Source organism: Salvia hispanica, chromosome 2 (assembly GCF_029641045.1).
Source record: "Salvia hispanica isolate PSC_SH4W2 chromosome 2, Shi_PSC_v1, whole genome shotgun sequence".
In the NCBI taxonomy this organism is placed as follows: Eukaryota; Viridiplantae; Streptophyta; class Magnoliopsida; order Lamiales; family Lamiaceae; genus Salvia; species Salvia hispanica.
Genome location: NC_142693.1, coordinates 45,211 through 67,644, shown reverse-complemented (window position 1 = coordinate 67,644; position 22,434 = coordinate 45,211).

Here is a 22,434-nt window from a genome sequence, read left to right as displayed (position 1 = left end):
AATTGGATTATCTCTCCGTCGTTTTTTCGAAAAACTGCCAAAGGCAGCTGCCTTTGGATTTATTTAGAATATTAAAAAGGCCATAACTTTCTCGTTACTCGTGCTAATTGACCTCTACAGGAGGCATTGGAAACCTTATTCCATGGGTAACAGGTGGGCATTCTCGAAATTGGATTATCTCTCCTTCGTTTTTCCGAGAAACTGCCAAAGGCAGCTTCCTTTGGATTTATTTAGAATATTAAAAAGGCCATAACTTTCTCGTTACTCGTGATAATTGACCTCTACAGGAGGGTTCGGAAACCTTATTCCATGGGTAACAGTAGCGCATTCTCGAAATTGGATTATCTCTCCGTCGTTTTTCCGAGAAACTCCCAAAGGCAGCTGCCTTTGGATTTATTTAGAATATTAAAAAGGCCATAACTTCCTCGTTACTCGTGATAATTGACCTCTACAGGAGGCTTTGGAAACCTTATTCCATGGGTAACAGGTGGGCATTCTCGAAATTGGATTATCTCTCCTTCGTTTTTCCGAGAAACTGCCAAAGGCAGTTGCCTTTGGATTTATTTAGAATATTAAAAAGGCCATAACTTTCTCGTTACTCGTGCTAATTGACCTCTACATGAGGCTTTGGAAACTTTATTCCATGGGTAACAGTAGGGCATTCTCGAAATTGGATTATCTCTCCGTCGTTTTTCTGAGAAACTGCCAAAGGCAGCTGCCTTTGGATTTATTTAGAATATTAAAAAGGCCATAACTTTCTCGTTACTCCTGATAATTGACCTCTACAGGAGGGTTCGGAAACCTTATTCCATGGGTAACAGGTGGGCATTCTCGAAATTGGAATATCTCTCCGTCGTTTTTCCGAGAAACTGCCAAAGGCAGCTGCCTTTGGATTTATTTAGAATATTAAAAAGGCCATAACTTTCTCGTTACTCGTGCTAATTGACCTCTACAGGAGGCTTTGGAAACCTTATTCCATGGGTAACAGGTGGGCATTCTCGAAATTGGATTATCACTCCGTCGTTTTTCCGAGAAACTGCCAAAGGCAGCTGCCTTTGGATTTATTTAGAATATTAAAAAGGCCATAACTTTCTCGTTACTCGTGATAATTGATCTCTACAGGAGGCTTTGGAAACCTTATTCCATGGGTAACTGGTGGGCATTCTCGAAATTGGATTATCTCTCCGTCGTTTTTCCGAAAAACTGCCAAAGGCAGCTGCCTTTGGATTTATTTAGAATATTAAAAAGGCCATAACTTTCTCGTTACTCGTGCTAATTGACCTCTACAGGAGGCTTTGGAAACCTTATTCCATGGGTAACAGGTGGGCATTCTCGAAATTGGATTATCTCTCCGTCGTTTTTCCGAGAAACTGCCAACGGCAGCTGCCTTTGGATTTATTTAGAATATTAAAAAGGCCATAACTTTCTCGTTACTCGTGATAATTGACCTCTACAGGAGGCTTCGGAAACCTTATTCCATGGGTAACAGGTGGACATTCTCGAAATTGGATTATCTCTCCGTCGTTTTTCCGAGAAAACTGCCAAAGGCATCTGCCTTTGGATTTACTTAGAATATTAAAAAGGCCATAACTTTCTCGTTACTCGTGATAATTGACCTCTACGGGAGGCTTTGGAAACCTTATTCCATGGTTAACTGGTGGGCATTCTCGAAATTGGATTATCTCTCCGTCGTTTTTCCGAAAAACTGCCAAAGGCAGCTGCCTTTGGATTTATTTAGAATATTAAAAAGGCCATAACTTTCTCGTTACTCGTGCTAATTGACCTCTACAGGAGGCTTTGGAAACCTTATTCCATGGGTAACAGGTGGGCATTCTCGAAATTGGATTATCTCTCCGTCGTTTTTCCGAGAAACTGCCAAAGGCAGCTGCCTTTGGATTTATTTAGAATATTAAAAAGGCCATAACTTTCTCGTTACTCGTGATAATTGACCTCTACAGGAGGCTTCGGAAACCTTATTCCATGGGTAACAGGTGGACATTCTCGAAATTGGATTATCTCTCCGTCGTTTTTCCGAGAAAACTGCCAAAGGCATCTGCCTTTGGATTTACTTAAAATATTAAAAAGGCCATAACTTTCTCGTTACTCGTGATAATTGACCTCTACAGGAGGCTTTGGAAACCTTATTCCATGGGTAACAGGTGGGCATTCTCGAAATTGGATTATCTCTCCTTCGTTTTTCCGAGAAACTGCCAAAGGCAGCTTCCTTTGGATTTATTTAGAATATTAAAAAGGCCATAACTTTCTCGTTACTCGTGATAATTGACCTCTATAGGAGGGTTCGGAAACCTTATTCCATGGGTAACAGTAGCGCATTCTCGAAATTGGATTATCTCTCCGTCGTTTTTCCGAGAAACTCCCAAAGGCAGCTGCCTTTGGATTTATTTAGAATATTAAAAAGGCCATAACTTCCTCGTTACTCGTGATAATTGACCTCTACAGGAGGCTTTGGAAACCTTATTCCATGGGTAACAGGTGGGCATTCTCGAAATTGGATTATCTCTCCTTCGTTTTTCCGAGAAACTGCCAAAGGCAGCTGCCTTTGGATTTATTTAGAATATTAAAAAGGCCATAACTTTCTCGTTACTTGTGCTAATTGACCTCTACAGGAGGCTTTGGAAACCTTATTCCATGGGTAACAGGTGGGCATTCTCGAAATTGGATTATCTCTCCGTCGTTTTTCCGAGAAACTGCCAAAGGCAGCTGCCTTTGGATTTATTTAGAATATTAAAAAGGCCATAACTTTCTCGTTACTCGTGATAATTGACCTCTACAGGAGGCTTCGGAAACTTTATTCCATGGGTAACAGGTGGACATTCTCGAAATTGGATTATCTCTCCGTCGTTTTTCCGAGAAAACTGCCAAAGGCATCTGCCTTTGGATTTACTTAGAATATTAAAAAGGCCATAACTTTCTCGATACTCGTGATAATTGACCTCTACAGGAGGCTTTGGAAACCTTATTCCATGGGTAACAGGTGGGCATTCTCGAAATTGGATTATTTCTCCTTCGTTTTTCCGAGAAACTGCCAAAGGCAGCTTCCTTTGGATTTATTTAGAATATTAAAAAGGCCATAATTTTCTCGTTACTCGTGATAATTGACCTCTACAGGAGGGTTCGGAAACCTTATTCCATGGGTAACAGTAGCGCATTCTCGAAATTGGATTATCTCTCCGTCGTTTTTCCGAGAAACTCCCAAAGGCAGCTGCCTTTGGATTTATTTAGAATATTAAAAAGGCCATAACTTCCTCGTTACTCGTGATAATTGACCTCTACAGGAGGTTTTGGAAACCTTATTCCATGGGTAACAGGTGGGCATTCTCGAAATTGGATTATCTCTCCTTCGTTTTTCCGAGAAACTGCCAAAGGCAGCTGCCTTTGGATTTATTTAGAATATTAAAAAGGCCATAACTTTCTCGTTACTCCTGATAATTGACCTCTACAGGAGGGTTCGGAAACCTTATTCCATGGGTAACAGGTGGGCATTCTCGAAATTAGAATATCTCTCCGTCGTTTTTCCGAGAAACTGCCAAAGGCAGCTGCCTTTGGATTTATTTAGAATATTAAAAAGGCCATAACTTTCTCGTTACTCGTGCTAATTGACCTCTACAGGAGGCTTTGGAAACCTTATTCCATGGGTAACAGGTGGGCATTCTCGAAATTGGATTATCTCTCCGTCGTTTTTCCGAGAAACTGCCAAAGGCAGCTGCCTTTGGATTTATTTAGAATATTAAAAAGGCCATAACTTTCTCGTTACTCGTGATAATTGATCTCTACAGGAGGCTTTGGAAACCTTATTCCATGGTTAACTGGTGGGCATTCTCGAAATTGGATTATCTCTCCGTCGTTTTTCCGAAAAACTGCCAAAGGCAGCTGCCTTTGGATTTATTTAGAATATTAAAAAGGCCATAACTTTCTCGTTACTCGTGATAATTGATCTCTACAGGAGGCTTTGGAAACCTTATTCCATGGGTAACTGGTGGGCATTCTCGAAATTGGATTATCTCTCCGTCGTTTTTCCGAAAAACTGCCAAAGGCAGCTGCCTTTGGATTTATTTAGAATATTAAAAAGGCCATAACTTTCTCGTTACTCGTGCTAATTGACCTCTACAGGAGGCTTTGGAAACCTTATTCCATGGGTAACAGGTGGGCATTCTCGAAATTGGATTATCTCTCCGTCGTTTTTCCGAGAAACTGCCAACGGCAGCTGCCTTTGGATTTATTTAGAATATTAAAAAGGCCATAACTTTCTCGTTACTCGTGATAATTGACCTCTACAGGAGGCTTCGGAAACCTTATTCCATGGGTAACAGGTGGACATTCTCGAAATTGGATTATCTCTCCGTCGTTTTTCCGAGAAAACTGCCAAAGGCATCTGCCTTTGGATTTACTTAGAATATTAAAAAGGCCATAACTTTCTCGTTACTCGTGATAATTGACCTCTACGGGAGGCTTTGGAAACCTTATTCCATGGTTAACTGGTGGGCATTCTCGAAATTGGATTATCTCTCCGTCGTTTTTCCGAAAAACTGCCAAAGGCAGCTGCCTTTGGATTTATTTAGAATATTAAAAAGGCCATAACTTTCTCGTTACTCGTGCTAATTGACCTCTACAGGAGGCTTTGGAAACCTTATTCCATGGGTAACAGGTGGGCATTCTCGAAATTGGATTATCTCTCCGTCGTTTTTCCGAGAAACTGCCAAAGGCAGCTGCCTTTGGATTTATTTAGAATATTAAAAAGGCCATAACTTTCTCGTTACTCGTGATAATTGACCTCTACAGGAGGCTTCGGAAACCTTATTCCATGGGTAACAGGTGGACATTCTCGAAATTGGATTATCTCTCCGTCGTTTTTCCGAGAAAACTGCCAAAGGCATCTGCCTTTGGATTTACTTAAAATATTAAAAAGGCCATAACTTTCTCGTTACTCGTGATAATTGACCTCTACAGGAGGCTTTGGAAACCTTATTCCATGGGTAACAGGTGGGCATTCTCGAAATTGGATTATCTCTCCTTCGTTTTTCCGAGAAACTGCCAAAGGCAGCTTCCTTTGGATTTATTTAGAATATTAAAAAGGCCATAACTTTCTCGTTACTCGTGATAATTGACCTCTATAGGAGGGTTCGGAAACCTTATTCCATGGGTAACAGTAGCGCATTCTCGAAATTGGATTATCTCTCCGTCGTTTTTCCGAGAAACTCCCAAAGGCAGCTGCCTTTGGATTTATTTAGAATATTAAAAAGGCCATAACTTCCTCGTTACTCGTGATAATTGACCTCTACAGGAGGCTTTGGAAACCTTATTCCATGGGTAACAGGTGGGCATTCTCGAAATTGGATTATCTCTCCTTCGTTTTTCCGAGAAACTGCCAAAGGCAGCTGCCTTTGGATTTATTTAGAATATTAAAAAGGCCATAACTTTCTCGTTACTCGTGCTAATTGACCTCTACAGGAGGCTTTGGAAACCTTATTCCATGGGTAACAGGTGGGCATTCTCGAAATTGGATTATCTCTCCGTCGTTTATCCGAGAAACTGCCAAAGGCAGCTGCCTTTGGATTTATTTAGAATATTAAAAAGGCCATAACTTTCTCGTTACTCGTGATAATTGACCTCTACAGGAGGCTTCGGAAACCTTATTCCATGGGTAACAGGTGGACATTCTCGAAATTGGATTATCTCTCCGTCGTTTTTCCGAGAAAACTGCCAAAGGCATCTGCCTTTGGATTTACTTAAAATATTAAAAAGGCCATAACTTTCTCGTTACTCGTGATAATTGACCTCTACAGGAGGCTTTGGAAACCTTATTCCATGGGTAACAGGTGGGCATTCTCGAAATTGGATTATCTCTCCTTCGTTTTTCCGAGAAACTGCCAAAGGCAGCTTCCTTTGGATTTATTTAGAATATTAAAAAGGCCATAACTTTCTCGTTACTCGTGATAATTGACCTCTATAGGAGGGTTCGGAAACCTTATTCCATGGGTAACAGTAGCGCATTCTCGAAATTGGATTATCTCTCCGTCGTTTTTCCGAGAAACTCCCAAAGGCAGCTGCCTTTGGATTTATTTAGAATATTAAAAAGGCCATAACTTCCTCGTTACTCGTGATAATTGACCTCTACAGGAGGCTTTGGAAACCTTATTCCATGGGTAACAGGTGGGCATTCTCGAAATTGGATTATCTCTCCTTCGTTTTTCCGAGAAACTGCCAAAGGCAGCTGCCTTTGGATTTATTTAGAATATTAAAAAGGCCATAACTTTCTCGTTACTCGTGCTAATTGACCTCTACAGGAGGCTTTGGAAACCTTATTCCATGGGTAACAGGTGGGCATTCTCGAAATTGGATTATCTCTCCTTCGTTTTTCCGAGAAACTGCCAAAGGTAGCTGCCTTTGGATTTATTTAGAATATTAAAAAGGCCATAACTTTCTCGTTACTCATGATAATTGATCTCTACAGGAGGCTTTGGAAACCTTATTCCATGGGTAACTGGTGGGCATTCTCGAAATTGGATTATCTCTCCGTCGTTTTTCCGAAAAACTGCCAAAGGCAGCTGCCTTTGGATTTATTTAGAAAATTAAAAAGGCCATAACTTTCTCGTTACTCGTGCTAATTGACCTCTACAGGAGGCTTTGGAAACCTTATTCCATGGGTAACAGGTGGGCATTCTCGAAATTGGATTATCTCTCCGTCGTTTTTCCGAGAAACTGCCAAAGGCAGCTGCCTTTGGATTTATTTAGAATATTAAAAAGGCCATAACTTTCTCGTTACTCGTGATAATTGACCTCTACAGGAGGCTTCGGAAACTTTATTCCATGGGTAACAGGTGGACATTCTCGAAATTGGATTATCTCTCCGTCGTTTTTCCGAGAAAACTGCCAAAGGCATCTGCCTTTGGATTTACTTAGAATATTAAAAAGGCCATAACTTTCTCGATACTCGTGATAATTGACCTCTACAGGAGGCTTTGGAAACCTTATTCCATGGGTAACAGGTGGGCATTCTCGAAATTGGATTATCTCTCCTTCGTTTTTCCGAGAAACTGCCAAAGGCAGCTTCCTTTGGATTTATTTAGAATATTAAAAAGGCCATAATTTTCTCGTTACTCGTGATAATTGACCTCTACAGGAGGGTTCGGAAACCTTATTCCATGGGTAACAGTAGCGCATTCTCGAAATTGGATTATCTCTCCGTCGTTTTTCCGAGAAACTCCCAAAGGCAGCTGCCTTTGGATTTATTTAGAATATTAAAAAGGCCATAACTTCCTCGTTACTCGTGATAATTGACCTCTACAGGAGGCTTTGGAAACCTTATTCCATGGGTAACAGGTGGGCATTCTCGAAATTGGATTATCTCTCCTTCGTTTTTCCGAGAAACTGCCAAAGGCAGCTGCCTTTGGATTTATTTAGAATATTAAAAAGGCCATAACTTTCTCGTTACTCGTGCTAATTGACCTCTACATGAGGCTTTGGAAACTTTATTCCATGGGTAACAGTAGGGCATTCTCGAAATTGGATTATCTCTCCGTCGTTTTTCTGAGAAACTGCCAAAGGCAGCTGCCTTTGGATTTATTTAGAATATTAAAAAGGCCATAACTTTCTCGTTACTCCTGATAATTGACCTCTACAGGAGGGTTCGGAAACCTTATTCCATGGGTAACAGGTGGGCATTCTCGAAATTGGAATATTTCTCCGTCGTTTTTCCGAGAAACTGCCAAAGGCAGCTGCCTTTGGATTTATTTAGAATATTAAAAAGGCCATAACTTTCTCGTTACTCGTGCTAATTGACCTCTACAGGAGGCTTTGGAAACCTTATTCCATGGGTAACAGGTGGGCATTCTCGAAATTGGATTATCTCTCCGTCGTTTTTCCGAGAAACTGCCAAAGGCAGCTGCTTTTGGATTTATTTAGAATATTAAAAAGGCCATAACTTTCTCGTTACTCGTGATAATTGATCTCTACAGGAGGCTTTGGAAACCTTATTCCATGGGTAACTGGTGGGCATTCTCGAAATTGGATTATCTCTCCGTCGTTTTTCCGAAAAACTGCCAAAGGCAGCTGCCTTTGGATTTATTTAGAATATTAAAAAGGCCATAACTTTCTCGTTACTCGTGCTAATTGACCTCTACAGGAGGCTTTGGAAACCTTATTCCATGGGTAACAGGTGGGCATTCTCGAAATTGGATTATCTCTCCGTCGTTTTTCCGAGAAACTGCCAAAGGCAGCTGCCTTTGGATTTATTTAGAATATTAAAAAGGCCAAAACTTTCTCGTTACTCGTGATAATTGACCTCTACAGGAGGCTTCGGAAACCTTATTCTATGGGTAACAGGTGGACATTCTCGAAATTGGATTATCTCTCCGTCGTTTTTCCGAGAAAACTGCCAAAGGCATCTGCCTTTGGATTTACTTAGAATATTAAAAAGGCCATAACTTTCTCGTTACTCGTGATAATTGACCTCTACAGGAGGCTTTGGAAACCTTATTCCATGGGTAACAGGTGGGCATTCTCGAAATTGGATTATCTCTCCTTCGTTTTTCCGAGAAACTGCCAAAGGCAGCTTCCTTTAGATTTATTTAGAATATTAAAAAGGCCATAACTTTCTCGTTACTCGTGATAATTGACCTCTACAGGAGGGTTCGGAAACCTTATTCCATGGGTAACAGGTGGGCATTCTCGAAATTGGATTATCTCTCCTTCGTTTTTCCGAGAAACTGCCAAAGGCAGCTGCCTTTGGATTTATTTAGAATATTAAAAAGGTCATAACTTTCTCGTTACTCGTGCTAATTGACCTCTACATGAGGCTTTGGAAACTTTATTCCATGGGTAACAGTAGGGCATTCTCGAAATTGGATTATCTCTCCGTCGTTTTTCTGAGAAACTGCCAAAGGCAGCTGCCTTTGGATTTATTTAGAATATTAAAAAGGCCATAACTTTCTCGTTACTCCTGATAATTGACCTCTAGAGGAGGGTTCGGAAACCTTATTCCATGGGTAACAGGTGGGCATTCTCGAAATTAGAATATCTCTCCGTCGTTTTTCCGAGAAACTGCCAAAGGCAGCTGCCTTTGGATTTATTTAGAATATTAAAAAGGCCATAACTTTCTCGTTACTCGTGCTAATTGACCTCTACAGGAGGCTTTGGAAACCTTATTCCATGGGTAACAGGTGGGCATTCTCGAAATTGGATTATCTCTCCGTCGTTTTTCCGAGAAACTGCCAAAGGCAGCTGCCTTTGGATTTATTTAGAATATTAAAAAGGCCATAACTTTCTCGTTACTCGTGATAATTGATCTCTACAGGAGGCTTTGGAAACCTTATTCCATGGTTAACTGGTGGGCATTCTCGAAATTGGATTATCTCTCCGTCGTTTTTCCGAAAAACTGCCAAAGGCAGCTGCCTTTGGATTTATTTAGAATATTAAAAAGGCCATAACTTTCTCGTTACTCGTGCTAATTGACCTCTACAGGAGGCTTTGGAAACCTTATTCCATGGGTAACAGGTGGGCATTCTCGAAATTGGATTATCTCTCCTTCGTTTTTCCGAGAAACTGCCAAAGGCAGCTTCCTTTGGATTTATTTAGAATATTAAAAAGGCCATAACTTTCTCGTTACTCGTGATAATTGACCTCTACAGGAGGGTTCGGAAACCTTATTCCATGGGTAACAGTAGCGCATTCTCGAAATTGGATTATCTCTCCGTCGTTTTTCCGAGAAACTCCCAAAGGCAGCTGCCTTTGGATTTATTTAGAATATTAAAAAGGCCATAACTTCCTCGTTACTCGTGATAATTGACCTCTACAGGAGGCTTTGGAAACCTTATTCCATGGGTAACAGGTGGGCATTCTCGAAATTGGATTCTCTCTCGTTCGTTTTTCCGAGAAACTGCCAAAGGCAGCTGCCTTTGGATTTATTTAGAATATTAAAAAGGCCATAACTTTCTCGTTACTCGTGCTAATTGACCTCTACATGAGGCTTTGGAAACCTTATTCCATGGGTAACGGTAGGGCATTCTCGAAATTGGATTATCTCTCCGTCGTTTTTCTGAGAAACTGCCAAAGGCAGCTGCCTTTGGATTTATTTAGAATATTAAAAAGGCCATAACTTTCTCGTTACTCCTGATAATTGACCTCTACAGGAGGGTTCGGAAACCTTATTCCATGGGTAACAGGTGGGCATTCTCGAAATTGGAATATCTCTCCGTCGTTTTTCCGAGAAACTGCCAAAGGCAGCTGCCTTTGGATTTATTTAGAATATTAAAAAGGCCATAACTTTCTCGTAACTCGTGCTAATTGACCTCTACAGGAGGCTTTGGAAACCTTATTCCATGGGTAACAGGTGGGCATTCTCGAAATTGGATTCTCTCTCGTTCGTTTTTCCGAGAAACTGCCAAAGGCAGCTGCCTTTGGATTTATTTAGAATATTAAAAAGGCCATAACTTTCTCGTTACTCGTGCTAATTGACCTCTACATGAGGCTTTGGAAACCTTATTCCATGGGTAACGGTAGGGCATTCTCGAAATTGGATTATCTCTCCGTCGTTTTTCTGAGAAACTGCCAAAGGCAGCTGCCTTTGGATTTATTTAGAATATTAAAAAGGCCATAACTTTCTCGTTACTCATGATAATTGATCTCTACAGGAGGCCTTGGAAACCTTATTCCATGGGTAACTGGTGGGCATTCTCGAAATTGGATTATCTCTCCGTCGTTTTTCCGAAAAACTGCCAAAGGCAGCTGCCTTTGGATTTATTTAGAATATTAAAAAGGCCATAACTTTCTCGTTACTCGTGCTAATTGACCTCTACAGGAGGCTTTGGAAACCTTATTCCATGGATAACAGGTGGGCATTCTCGAAATTGGATTATCTCTCCGTCGTTTTTCCGAGAAACTGCCAAAGGCAGCTGCCTTTGGATTTATTTAGAAAATTAAAAAGGCCATAACTTTCTCGTTACTCGTGCTAATTGACCTCTACAGGAGGCTTTGGAAACCTTATTCCATGGGTAACAGGTGGGCATTCTCGAAATTGGATTATCTCTCCGTCGTTTTTCCGAGAAACTGCCAAAGGCAGCTGCCTTTGGATTTATTAAGAATATTAAAAAGGCCATAACTTTCTCGTTACTCGTGATAATTGACCTCTACAGGAGGCTTCGGAAACTTTATTCCATGGGTAACAGGTGGACATTCTCGAAATTGGATTATCTCTCCGTCGTTTTTCCGAGAAACTGCCAAAGGCAGCTTCCTTTGGATTTATTTAGAATATTAAAAAGGCCATAACTTTCTCGTTACTCGTGATAATTGACCTCTACAGGAGGCTTTGGAAACCTTATTCCATGGGTAACAGTTGGGCATTCTCGAAATTAGATTATCTCTCCTTCGTTTTTCCGAGAAACTGCCAAAGGCAGCTGCCTTTGGATTTATTTAGAATATTAAAAAGGCCGTAACTTTCTCGTTACTCGTGCTAATTGACCTCTACATGAGGCTTTGGAAACCTTATTCCATGGGTAACAGTAGGGCATTCTCGAAATTGGATTATCTCTCCGTCGTTTTTCTGAGAAACTGCCAAAGGCAGCTGCCTTTGGATTTATTTAGAATATTAAAAAGGCCATAACTTTCTCGTTACTCCTGATAATTGACCTCTACAGGAGGGTTCGGAAACCTTATTCCATGGGTAACAGGTGGGCATTCTCGAAATTGGAATATCTCTCCGTCGTTTTTCCGAGAAACTGCCAAAGGCAGCTGCCTTTGGATTTATTTAGAATATTAAAAAGGCCATAACTTTCTCGTTACTCGTGCTAATTGACCTCTACATGAGGCTTTGGAAACTTTATTCCATGGGTAACAGTAGGGCATTCTCGAAATTGGATTATCTCTCCGTTGTTTTTCTGAGAAACTGCCAAAGGCAGCTGCCTTTGGATTTATTTAGAATATTAAAAAGGCCATAACTTTCTCGTTACTCCTGATAATTGACCTCTACAGGAGGGTTCGGAAACCTTATTCCATGGGTAACAGGTGGGCATTCTCGAAATTAGAATATCTCTCCGTCGTTTTTCCGAGAAACTTCCAAAGGCAGCTGCCTTTGGATTTATTTAGAATATTAAAAAGGCCATAACTTTCTCGTTACTCGTGCTAATTGACCTCTACAGGAGGCTTTGGAAACCTTATTCCATGGGTAACAGGTGGGCATTCTCGAAATTGGATTATCTCTCCGTCGTTTTTCCGAGAAACTGCCAAAGGCAGCTGCCTTTGGATTTATTTAGAATATTAAAAAGGCCATAACTTTCTCGTTACTCGTGATAATTGATCTCTACAGGAGGCTTTGGAAACCTTATTCCATGGTTAACTGGTGGGCATTCTCGAAATTGGATTATCTCTCCGTCGTTTTTCCGAAAAACTGCCAAAGGCAGCTGCCTTTGGATTTATTTAGAATATTAAAAAGGCCATAACTTTCTCGTTACTCGTGCTAATTGACCTCTACAGGAGGCTTTGGAAACCTTATTCCATGGGTAACAGGTGGGCATTCTCGAAATTGGATTATCTCTCCGTCGTTTTTCCGAGAAACTGCCAAAGGCAGCTGCCTTTGGATTTATTTAGAATATTAAAAAGGCCATAACTTTCTCGTTACTCGTGATAATTGACCTCTACAGGAGGCTTCGGAAACCTTATTCCATGGGTAACAGGTGGACATTCTCGAAATTGGATTATCTCTCCGTCGTTTTTCCGAGAAAACTGCCAAAGGCATCTGCCTTTGGATTTACTTAGAATATTAAAAAGGCCATAACTTTCTCGTTACTCGTGATAATTGACCTCTACAGGAGGCTTTGGAAACCTTATTCCATGGGTAACAGGTGGGCATTCTCGAAATTGGATTATCTCTCCTTCGTTTTTCCGAGAAACTGCCAAAGGCAGCTTCCTTTGGATTTATTTAGAATATTAAAAAGGCCATAACTTTCTCGTTACTCGTGATAATTGACCTCTACAGGAGGGTTCGGAAACCTTATTCCATGGGTAACAGTAGCGCATTCTCGAAATTGGATTATCTCTCCGTCGTTTTTCCGAGAAACTCCCAAAGGCAGCTGCCTTTGGATTTATTTAGAATATTAAAAAGGCCATAACTTCCTCGTTACTCGTGATAATTGACCTCTACAGGAGGCTTTGGAAACCTTATTCCATGGGTAACAGGTGGGCATTCTCGAAATTGGATTCTCTCTCGTTCGTTTTTCCGAGAAACTGCCAAAGGCAGCTGCCTTTGGATTTATTTAGAATATTAAAAAGGCCATAACTTTCTCGTTACTCGTGCTAATTGACCTCTACATGAGGCTTTGGAAACCTTATTCCATGGGTAACAGGTGGGCATTCTCGAAATTGGATTATCTCTCCGTCGTTTTTCCGAGAAACTGCCAAAGGCAGCTGCCTTTGGATTTATTTAGAATATTAAAAAGGCCATAACTTTCTCGTTACTCGTGATAATTGACCTCTACAGGAGGCTTCGGAAACTTTATTCCATGGGTAACAGGTGGACATTCTCGAAATTGGATTATCTCTCCGTCGTTTTTCCGAGAAACTGCCAAAGGCAGCTTCCTTTGGATTTATTTAGAATATTAAAAAGGCCATAACTTTCTCGTTACTCGTGATAATTGACCTCTACAGGAGGCTTTGGAAACCTTATTCCATGGGTAACAGTTGGGCATTCTCGAAATTAGATTATCTCTCCTTCGTTTTTCCGAGAAACTGCCAAAGGCAGCTGCCTTTGGATTTATTTAGAATATTAAAAAGGCCGTAACTTTCTCGTTACTCGTGCTAATTGACCTCTACATGAGGCTTTGGAAACCTTATTCCATGGGTAACAGTAGGGCATTCTCGAAATTGGATTATCTCTCCGTCGTTTTTCTGAGAAACTGCCAAAGGCAGCTGCCTTTGGATTTATTTAGAATATTAAAAAGGCCATAACTTTCTCGTTACTCCTGATAATTGACCTCTACAGGAGGGTTCGGAAACCTTATTCCATGGGTAACAGGTGGGCATTCTCGAAATTGGAATATCTCTCCGTCGTTTTTCCGAGAAACTGCCAAAGGCAGCTGCCTTTGGATTTATTTAGAATATTAAAAAGGCCATAACTTTCTCGTTACTCGTGCTAATTGACCTCTACATGAGGCTTTGGAAACTTTATTCCATGGGTAACAGTAGGGCATTCTCGAAATTGGATTATCTCTCCGTCGTTTTTCTGAGAAACTGCCAAAGGCAGCTGCCTTTGGATTTATTTAGAATATTAAAAAGGCCATAACTTTCTCGTTACTCCTGATAATTGACCTCTACAGGAGGGTTCGGAAACCTTATTCCATGGGTAACAGGTGGGCATTCTCGAAATTAGAATATCTCTCCGTCGTTTTTCCGAGAAACTTCCAAAGGCAGCTGCCTTTGGATTTATTTAGAATATTAAAAAGGCCATAACTTTCTCGTTACTCGTGCTAATTGACCTCTACAGGAGGCTTTGGAAACCTTATTCCATGGGTAACAGGTGGGCATTCTCGAAATTGGATTATCTCTCCGTCGTTTTTCCGAGAAAACTGCCAAAGGCATCTGCCTTTGGATTTACTTAGAATATTAAAAAGGCCATAACTTTCTCGTTACTCGTGATAATTGACCTCTACAGGAGGCTTTGGAAACCTTATTCCATGGGTAACAGGTGAGCATTCTCGAAATTGGATTATCTCTCCTTCGTTTTTCCGAGAAACTGCCAAAGGCAGCTTCCTTTGGATTTATTTAGAATATTAAAAAGGCCATAACTTTCTCGTTACTCGTGATAATTGACCTCTACAGGAGGCTTCGGAAACCTTATTCCATGGGTAACAGTAGCGCATTCTCGAAATTGGATTATCTCTCCGTCGTTTTTCCGAGAAACTGCCAAAGGCATCTGCCTTTGGATTTACTTAGAATATTAAAAAGGCCATAACTTCCTCGTTACTCGTGATAATTGACCTCTACAGGAGGCTTTGGAAACCTTATTCCATGGGTAACAGGTGGGCATTCTCGAAATTGGATTATCTCTCCTTCGTTTTTCCGAGAAACTGCCAAAGGCAGCTTCCTTTGGATTTATTTAGAATATTAAAAAGGCCATAACTTTCTCGTTACTCGTGCTAATTGACCTCTACATGAGGCTTTGGAAACCTTATTCCATGGGTAACAGTAGCGCATTCTCGAAATTGGATTATCTCTCCGTCGTTTTTCTGAGAAACTGCCAAAGGCAGCTGCCTTTGGATTTATTTAGAATATTAAAAAGGCCATAACATTCTCGTTACTCGTGATAATTGACCTCTACAGGAGGCTTTGGAAACCTTATTCCATGGGTAACAGGTGGGCATTCTCGAAATTGGATTATGTCTCCGTCGTTTTTCCGAGAAACTGCCAAAGGCAGCTGCCTTTGGATTTACTTAGAATATTAAAAAGGCCATAACTTTCTCGTTACTCGTGATAATTGACCTCTACAGGAGGCTTTGGAAACCTTATTCCATGGGTAACAGTTGGGCATTCTCGAAATTGGAATATCTCTCCGTCGTTTTTCCGAGAAACTGGCAAAGGCAGCTGCCTTTGGATTTATTTAGAATATTAAAAAGGCCATAACTTTCTCGTTACTCCTGATAATTGACCTCTACAGGAGGGTTCGGAAACCTTATTCCATGGGTAACAGGAGGGCATTCTCGAAATTGGAATATCTCTCCGTCGTTTTTCCGAGAAACTGCCAAAGGCAGCTGCCTTTGGATTTATTTAGAATATTAAAAAGGCCATAACTTTCTCGTTACTCGTGCTAATTGACCTCTACAGGAGGGTTCGGAAACCTTATTCCATGGGTAACAGGTGGGCATTCTCGAAATTGGATTATCTCTCCTTCGTTTTTCTGAGAAACTGCCAAAGGTAGCTGCCTTTGGATTTATTTAGAATATTAAAAAGGCCATAACTTTCTCGTTACTCATGATAATTGATCTCTACAGGAGGCCTTGGAAACCTTATTCCATGGGTAACTGGTGGGCATTCTCGAAATTGGATTATCTCTCCGTCGTTTTTCCGAAAAACTGCCAAAGGCAGCTGCCTTTGGATTTATTTAGAATATTAAAAAGGCCATAACTTTCTCGTTACTCGTGATAATTGACCTCTACAGGAGGCTTTGGAAACCTTATTCCATGGGTAACAGGTGAGCTTTCTCGAAATTGGATTATCTCTCCTTCGTTTTTCCGAGAAACTGCCAAAGGCAGCTTCCTTTGGATTTATTTAGAATATTAAAAAGGCCATAACTTTCTCGTTACTCGTGATAATTGACCTCTACAGGAGGGTTCGGAAACCTTATTCCATGGGTAACAGTAGCGCATTCTCGAAATTGGATTATCTCTCCGTCGTTTTTCCGAGAAACTCCCAAAGGCAGCTGCCTTTGGATTTATTTAGAATATTAAAAAGGAAATAACTTCCTCGTTACTCGTGATAATTGACCTCTACAGGAGGCTTTGGAAACCTTATTCCATGGGTAACAGGTGGGCATTCTCGAAATTGGATTATCTCTCCTTCGTTTTTCCGAGAAACTGCCAAAGGCAGCTGCCTTTGGATTTATTTAGAATATTAAAAAGGCCGTAACTTTCTCGTTACTCGTGCTAATTGACCTCTACATGAGGCTTTGGAAACCTTATTCCATGGGTAACAGTAGGGCATTCTCGAAATTGGATTATCTCTCCGTCGTTTTTCTGAGAAACTGCCAAAGGCAGCTGCCTTTGGATTTATTTAGAATATTAAAAAGGCCATAACATTCTCGTTACTCGTGATAATTGACCTCTACAGGAGGCTTCGGAAACCTTATTCCATGGGTAACAGGTGGGCATTCTCGAAATTGGATTATGTCTCCGTCGTTTTTCCGAGAAACTGCCAAAGGCAGCTGCCTTTGGATTTACTTAGAATATTAAAAAGGCCATAACTTTCTCGTTACTCGTGATAATTGACCTCTACAGGAGGCTTTGGAAACCTTATTCCATGGGTAACAGTTGGGCATTCTCGAAATTGGAATATCTCTCCGTCGTTTTTCCGAGAAACTGCCAAAGGCAGCTGCCTTTGGATTTATTTAGAATATTAAAAAGGCCATAACTTTCTCGTTACTCCTTATAATTGACCTCTACAGGAGGGTTCGGAAACCTTATTCCATGGGTAACAGGAGGGCATTCTCGAAATTGGAATATCTCTCCGTCGTTTTTCCGAGAAACTGCCAAAGGCAGCTGCCTTTGGATTTATTTAGAATATTAAAAAGGCCATAACTTTCCCGTTACTCGTGATAATTGACCTCTACAGGAGGCTTTGGAAACCTTATTCCATGGGTAACAGTTGGGCATTCTCGAAATTGGATTTTCTCTCCTTCGTTTTTCCGAGAAACTGCCAAAGGCAGCTGCCTTTGGATTTATTTAGAATATTAAAAAGGCCGTAACTTTCTCGTTACTCGTGCTAATTGACCTCTACTTGAGGCTTTGGAAACCTTATTCCATGGGTAACAGTAGGGCATTCTCGAAATTGGATTATCTCTCCGTCGTTTTTCTGAGAAACTGCCAAAGGCAGCTGCCTTTGGATTTATTTAGAATATTAAAAAGGCCATAACATTCTCGTTACTCGTGATAATTGACCTCTACAGGAGGCTTCGGAAACCTTATTCCATGGGTAACAGGTGGGCATTCTCGAAATTGGATTATGTCTCCGTCGTTTTTCCGAGAAACTGCCAAAGGCAGCTGCCTTTGGATTTACTTAGAATATTAAAAAGGCCATAACTTTCTCGTTACTCGTGATAATTGACCTCTACAGGAGGCTTTGGAAACCTTATTCCATGGGTAACAGTTGGGCATTCTCGAAATTGGATTATCTCTCCGTCGTTTTTCCGAGAAACTGCCAAAGGCAGCTGCCTTTGGATTTATTTAGAATATTAAAAAGGTCATAACTTTCTCGTTACTCGTGCTAATTGACCTCTACATGAGGCTTTGGAAACCTTATTCCATGGGTAACAGTTGGGCATTCTCGAAATTGGATTATCTCTCCGTCGTTTTTCCGAGAAACTGCCAAAGGCAGCTGCCTTTGGATTTATTTAGAATATTAAAAAGGCCATAACTTTCTCGTTACTCGTGCTAATTGACCTCTACATGAGGCTTTGGAAACTTTATTCCATGGGTAACAGTAGGGCATTCTCGAAATTGGATTATCTCTCCGTCGTTTTTCTGAGAAACTGCCAAAGGCAGCTGCCTTTGGATTTATTTAGAATATTAAAAAGGCCATAACTTTCTCGTTACTCCTGATAATTGACCTCTACAGGAGGGTTCGGAAACCTTATTCCATGGGTAACAGGTGGGCATTCTCGAAATTAGAATATCTCTCCGTCGTTTTTCCGAGAAACTTCCAAAGGCAGCTGCCTTTGGATTTATTTAGAATATTAAAAAGGCCATAACTTTCTCGTTACTCGTGCTAATTGACCTCTACAGGAGGCTTTGGAAACCTTATTCCATGGGTAACAGGTGGGCATTCTCGAAATTGGATTATCTCTCCGTCGTTTTTCCGAGAAACTGCCAAAGGCAGCTGCCTTTGGATTTATTTAGAATATTAAAAAGGCCATAACTTTCTCGTTACTCGTGATAATTGATCTCTACAGGAGGCTTTGGAAACCTTATTCCATGGTTAACTGGTGGGCATTCTCGAAATTGGATTATCTCTCCGTCGTTTTTCCGAAAAACTGCCAAAGGCAGCTGCCTTTGGATTTATTTAGAATATTAAAAAGGCCATAACTTTCTCGTTACTCGTGCTAATTGACCTCTACAGGAGGCTTTGGAAACCTTATTCCATGGGTAACAGGTGGGCATTCTCGAAATTGGATTATCTCTCCGTCGTTTTTCCGAGAAACTGCCAAAGGCAGCTGCCTTTGGATTTATTTAGAATATTAAAAAGGCCATAACTTTCTCGTTACTCGTGATAATTGACCTCTACAGGAGGCTTCGGAAACCTTATTCCATGGGTAACAGGTGGACATTCTCGAAATTGGATTATCTCTCCGTCGTTTTTCCGAGAAAACTGCCAAAGGCATCTGCCTTTGGATTTACTTAGAATATTAAAAAGGCCATAACTTTCTCGTTACTCGTGATAATTGACCTCTACAGGAGGCTTTGGAAACCTTATTCCATGGGTAACAGGTGGGCATTCTCGAAATTGGATTATCTCTCCTTCGTTTTTCCGAGAAACTGCCAAAGGCAGCTTCCTTTGGATTTATTTAGAATATTAAAAAGGCCATAACTTTCTCGTTACTCGTGATAATTGACCTCTACAGGAGGGTTCGGAAACCTTATTCCATGGGTAACAGTAGCGCATTCTCGAAATTGGATTATCTCTCCGTCGTTTTTCCGAGAAACTCCCAAAGGCAGCTGCCTTTGGATTTATTTAGAATATTAAAAAGGCCATAACTTCCTCGTTACTCGTGATAATTGACCTCTACAGGAGGCTTTGGAAACCTTATTCCATGGGTAACAGGTGGGCATTCTCGAAATTGGATTCTCTCTCGTTCGTTTTTCCGAGAAACTGCCAAAGGCAGCTGCCTTTGGATTTATTTAGAATATTAAAAAGGCCATAACTTTCTCGTTACTCGTGCTAATTGACCTCTACATGAGGCTTTGGAAACCTTATTCCATGGGTAACAGTAGGGCATTCTCGAAATTGGATTATCTCTCCGTCGTTTTTCTGAGAAACTGCCAAAGGCAGCTGCCTTTGGATTTATTTAGAATATTAAAAAGGCCATAACTTTCTCGTTACTCCTGATAATTGACCTCTACAGGAGGGTTCGGAAACCTTATTCCATGGGTAACAGGTGGGCATTCTCGAAATTGGAATATCTCTCCGTCGTTTTTCCGAGAAACTGCCAAAGGCAGCTGCCTTTGGATTTATTTAGAATATTAAAAAGGCCATAACTTTCTCGTTACTCGTGCTAATTGACCTCTACAGGAGGCTTTGGAAACCTTATTCCATGGGTAACAGGTGGGCATTCTCGAAATTGGATTATCTCTCCTTCGTTTTTCTGAGAAACTGCCAAAGGTAGCTGCCTTTGGATTTATTTAGAATATTAAAAAGGCCATAACTTTCTCGTTACTCATGATAATTGATCTCTACAGGAGGCCTTGGAAACCTTATTCCATGGGTAACTGGTGGGCATTCTCGAAATTGGATTATCTCTCCGTCGTTTTTCCGAAAAACTGCCAAAGGCAGCTGCCTTTGGATTTATTTAGAATATTAAAAAGGCCGTAACTTTCTCGTTACTCGTGCTAATTGACCTCTACATGAGGCTTTGGAAACCTTATTCCATGGGTAACAGTAGGGCATTCTCGAAATTGGATTATCTCTCCGTCGTTTTTCTGAGAAACTGCCAAAGGCAGCTGCCTTTGGATTTATTTAGAATATTAAAAAGGCCATAACATTCTCGTTACTCGTGATAATTGACCTCTACAGGAGGCTTCGGAAACCTTATTCCATGGGTAACAGGTGGGCATTCTCGAAATTGGATTATGTCTCCGTCGTTTTTCCGAGAAACTGCCAAAGGCAGCTGCCTTTGGATTTACTTAGAATATTAAAAAGGCCATAACTTTCTCGTTACTCGTGATAATTGACCTCTACAGGAGGCTTTGGAAACCTTATTCCATGGGTAACAGTTGGGCATTCTCGAAATTGGATTATCTCTCCGTCGTTTTTCCGAGAAACTGCCAAAGGCAGCTGCCTTTGGATTTATTTAGAATATTAAAAAGGCCTTAACTTTCTCGTTACTCGTGATAATTGACCTCTACAGGAGGCTTTGGAAACCTTATTCCATGGGTAACAGTTGGGCATTCTCGAAATTGGATTATCTCTCCGTCGTTTTTCTGAGAAACAGCCAAAGGCTGCTGCCTTTGGATTTATTTAGAATATTAAAACGGCCATAATTTTCTCGTTACTCGTGCTAATTGACCTCTACAGGAGGCTTCGGAAACCTTATTCCATGGGTAACAGTAGCGCATTCTCGAAATTGGAATATCTCTCCGTCGTTTTTCCGAGAAACTGCCAAAGGCAGCTGCCTTTGGATTTATTTAGAATATTAAAAAGGCCATAACTTTCTCGTTACTCCTTATAATTGACCTCTACAGGAGGGTTCGGAAACCTTATTCCATGGGTAACAGGTGGGCATTCTCGAAATTGGAATATCTCTCCGTCGTTTTTCCGAGAAACTGCCAAAGGCAGCTGCCTTTGGATTTATTTAGAATATTAAAAAGGCCATAACTTTCTCGTTACTCGTGCTAATTGACCTCTACAGGAGGCTTTGGAAACCTTATTCCATGGGTAACAGGTGGGCATTCTCGAAATTGGATTATCTCTCCGTCGTTTTTCCGAGAAACTGCCAAAGGCAGCTGCCTTTGGATTTATTTAGAATATTAAAAAGGCCATAACTTTCTCGTTACTCGTGATAATTGATCTCTACATGAGGCTTTGGAAACCTTATTCCATGGGTAACTGGTGGGCATTCTCGAAATTGGATTATCTCTCCGTCGTTTTTCCGAAAAACTGCTAAAGGCAGCTGCCTTTGGATTTATTTAGCATATTAAAAAGGCCATAACTTTCTCGTTACTCGTGCTAATTGACCTCTACAGGAGGCTTTGGAAACCTTATTCCATGGGTAACAGGTGGGCATTCTCGAAATTGGATTATCTCTCCGTCGTTTTTCCGAGAAACTGCCAAAGGCAGCTGCCTTTGGATTTACTTAGAATATTAAAAAGGCCATAACTTTCTCGTTACTCGTGATAATTGACCTCTACAGGAGGCTTTGGAAACCTTATTCCATGGGTAACAGTTGGGCATTCTCGAAATTGGATTATCTCTCCGTCGTTTTTCCGAGAAACTGCCAAAGGCAGCTGCCTTTGGATTTATTTAGAATATTAAAAAGGCCTTAACTTTCTCGTTACTCGTGATAATTGACCTCTACAGGAGGCTTTGGAAACCTTATTCCATGGGTAACAGTTGGGCATTCTCGAAATTGGATTATCTCTCCGTCGTTTTTCTGAGAAACAGCCAAAGGCTGCTGCCTTTGGATTTATTTAGAATATTAAAACGGCCATAATTTTCTCGTTACTCGTGCTAATTGACCTCTACAGGAGGCTTCGGAAACCTTATTCCATGGGTAACAGTAGCGCATTCTCGAAATTGGAATATCTCTCCGTCGTTTTTCCGAGAAACTGCCAAAGGCAGCTGCCTTTGGATTTATTTAGAATATTAAAAAGGCCATAACTTTCTCGTTACTCCTTATAATTGACCTCTACAGGAGGGTTCGGAAACCTTATTCCATGGGTAACAGGTGGGCATTCTCGAAATTGGAATATCTCTCCGTCGTTTTTCCGAGAAACTGCCAAAGGC